Below are 3,376 nucleotides of genomic sequence, written 5' to 3' on the forward strand. Positions count from 1 at the left end.
CCCGATATATATCGTCGAGTTTGCCAATCTGGCACGGTACATCAGTCAACACGTCCAAGAAATGTTCGTCAACGGGATGAACAAATGATTGAACAAGTAAGAGAGGCTGTAGCAGCGAATCCACACACTAGCACCAGGTGTGTTGGACGTGATTTAAACATAGATCATAGTCGGGTGCACAGAATAGTTAAAAAGAATCTTGGCATCCGTTTAAAAGGCATACGACGCAACAATTGTTTCCGCAAGATTTAATACGCCGAGAAAGATTTTGCGAATGGATATCAGACCAAGTAAGTTCAATACTTTAATACTTTATTATTTTTATATCGTGCAAGTCATTGCAAAACCTGCGTGAAAAAAGCATTAACGTAGATATAATAAATAGAAAAATATAATTTGAAAAAATAATTATAATTTAAAAATATAATAAATTTAATTATACTATTATATATTTTTACTGTATGTAAATACAGGTTGACATAGAAAATGTGGCAAATGACCATTTTCTGCGGAGGATCTTGTGGACGGACGAGTGCACGTTCCGAAGTGACGGTCAAATTAACCGCCACAATGAGCACCATTACGCTGAGGAAAATCCGCATTGTCGAAAAGAGACTCATGTTCAAGGACGTTATAGCGTCAATGCTTGGATTGGAATTCTCGACAATGCAATTATCGGGCCACATTTTTTTGCCGAAAATGTCAACATTACGGCGGAAATTTATACGGCATTTTTGGCAGATACTCTGCCAAATTTACTAAACAATGTTCCTGCGGAACAATTACATATTCCGCTGGATGAAATAATCTTGCAGCAAGACGGTCATCCAGCCCACACGTCACTTATGGCAAGAGGCGTCTTGAATGAAAGATATCCACATAGATGGATAGGGATCCATAGCGATCTTCACGAGCCACCGCGATCACCTGATCTCACACCTCTGGACTTCTTTCTATGGGGTTACATACGAGATCAGGTGTATCAAACGTTACCAGCCACTCGGGAAGAGCTAATGGATAAGATTAGAGCGGCCAGTCGCAACATAACGCCAGTAATGTTAGCTAACGTGCGGCAAAGTCTTATGCGACGAGTTGCGTCATGTTTGGAGGAAACTGGCGGTTATTTTGAACACATGTTGTAACAGTTAAATTTTTAATAAATAGTGTTTGTACAAATTTTAAAAGAGTGTTTGACTGAAATACTTCCCCCGATAGGTATATTGTGCGAATATTCTACAATAATAGCATCACAAATTGACGAAAATTTTAAATAATTGCGTTAAGATGAAACGTTTGAACAAAGCAGTTTTGTCGAAATAAAATCTTTCAATAATATTTATCAAAAATTATTATATAAATCTAAATTTGAGAAATAAATATTTTACAATTATTTTAAAAACCGTTTAATTCTTTATATAAAATGTTACCATGCTGAATGTGTAATATTTAATGCAACAATATTTCTACATTATAGTTTAGGAATAATTGTGCATAATTGATACGCTGCAAGCCTAATTGGAAAAATGCGCGTGATCCACTCGATCGATAAGTTTTGTCGGTATATGTGTATGCTGTCATTACCTACTGAATCGCGCCTGCCACTGCCAGCCCCTGGCAGTGTCCGGGTATGCAACCCGTATACTGCGCTGTATGTACTCGTATCTGCAACACCCTGTACACGCGAGGGATGTTACCTGTATGTCGATCACGTGAGAACGCGCTCTCGATTTTTCCAAACTTCAGATCCCACATTACAATAATCCCTTCAAGTATAAACGAGATTTTCCTTTGCGTAAACGGGATTTTGTGCTAACTTATGATAAACAATTTATTCCGCGTAAACGAGTGAATTATTGTAAGTTACTACAGAAATAACGCTTGCGTAAATGTAGTATATAGCACATTATGTATTTAACATTACTAACGTTTTTTTATTATCTTTTAGCCACATAACCTAATCAACGCTCTAAAATAACAGGTACAAATGTAGTGAGGTTATACTTACCTCAAGAAACATGTTCACTTTTTAGCATAATTCAATCCAATATAGCAAATAAAATCCAGGCACTGATATCCACAATCCGAAATATGGCAGACAAACACGTAAGCGCCTGGCACTTCTCCCTCCAACAAAGCGACCATCATCATAAGTGACGTCATAACCTACATAGTCAAACTGACGTCTGCACACGTACTAAATACTGAATATAGGAATACAACTTGCCCACGAATGTTATTAAGTAAACTTCAATTTTATGAACAATAGTTCTGTCTATATACTCTCATAAATATCGTTCTGTTATTTTTCCGGACCGTGATGATGACTTACGTACAGTAACACGTCACGTTTGTTGCGCAGGTTGCACAACTGAGCCATTCGATTTAGAGTAAATTTTTACTCGATCCGAGTTGCTCGAACCCAGCGTACCACAATTCACTCCGACACTTAAAAAAAATAATTAAGATTATTTTTACTTTAGAGTTTAAATCATAAATTTCACTCGAATCGAGTGAAAATAAGTGTAAAGTCACTCTGTGAAGAGTTGAACATTCACTCAAGAAAAGAGTAAAATTTTCACTCAAAAAAATTTAAAGAGTATATATATGTATATGTGCGCGCGCGCGTGTGTGTGTGTGTGTGTGTGTAAGTATAAATGTATTGTATAGTAATAGCACTCAAAAATTCCATAAATAAATGGTAAAATTTGTAAAATAGGCAAAGATAAAAAGATTGCGTTTGTATTAAATAAATGTTAATATTAAATATTAATTAAAATTAATATTTTCTGTTTATTTTCAAAAAGTTAAACAATTTTCTTGTACAATGTTTTTATATTACGTCTTTTTAATAACAATGATTTAAACGCACGTTTGGCTATTAGAATTTTGGTCGTATAAACTGTATACATATAATTATTCTTTCCATTTTTCTTAATACACACGCACGCACGCACGCACGCACGCATGCACGCACGCACGCACGCTCGCTCGCTCACACGCACGCACACACAACTGATGGTTGTAAAATATGTTACAGTAATTAACTTTGACTGAACGCATTTGTCTTTTAGTATTTCTTTTAAATTTTCTTATTTTTGGATTTCTTTTGCTTAGAAATAAAATTAAAATAGAGTACGTCAATATTTTTTTGTTCAAATATATGAAAAGGGCCAACAGCTTAAGGTTTAAAAAAAATTTTGAAGTTTTATGTACGGGTCAATAAACATTTAAATTATAAAAAATTGATCCATTCTTATATCAGGTTTCAAGAAGATGAAACAAAAGAAACTACATTACTGTATAATGTATTCTACATAAATCTAGATAAAATAAATTATAAATAAAAAAAATTACCGATTTTGTTATGTCTTGATTA

At 34.5% G+C, this 3,376-nt stretch overlaps 1 pseudogene; it reads left to right on the top strand.

The window, feature by feature from the left end:
• Positions 1-461: 461 nt before the first annotated feature.
• Positions 462-1,142, top strand: LOC113003641 (annotated as a pseudogene).
• Positions 1,143-3,376: the final 2,234 nt, after the last annotated feature.

The sequence above is a fragment of the Solenopsis invicta genome, chromosome 10, assembly GCF_016802725.1.
Source record: "Solenopsis invicta isolate M01_SB chromosome 10, UNIL_Sinv_3.0, whole genome shotgun sequence".
NCBI classification, from domain to species: Eukaryota; Metazoa; Arthropoda; class Insecta; order Hymenoptera; family Formicidae; genus Solenopsis; species Solenopsis invicta.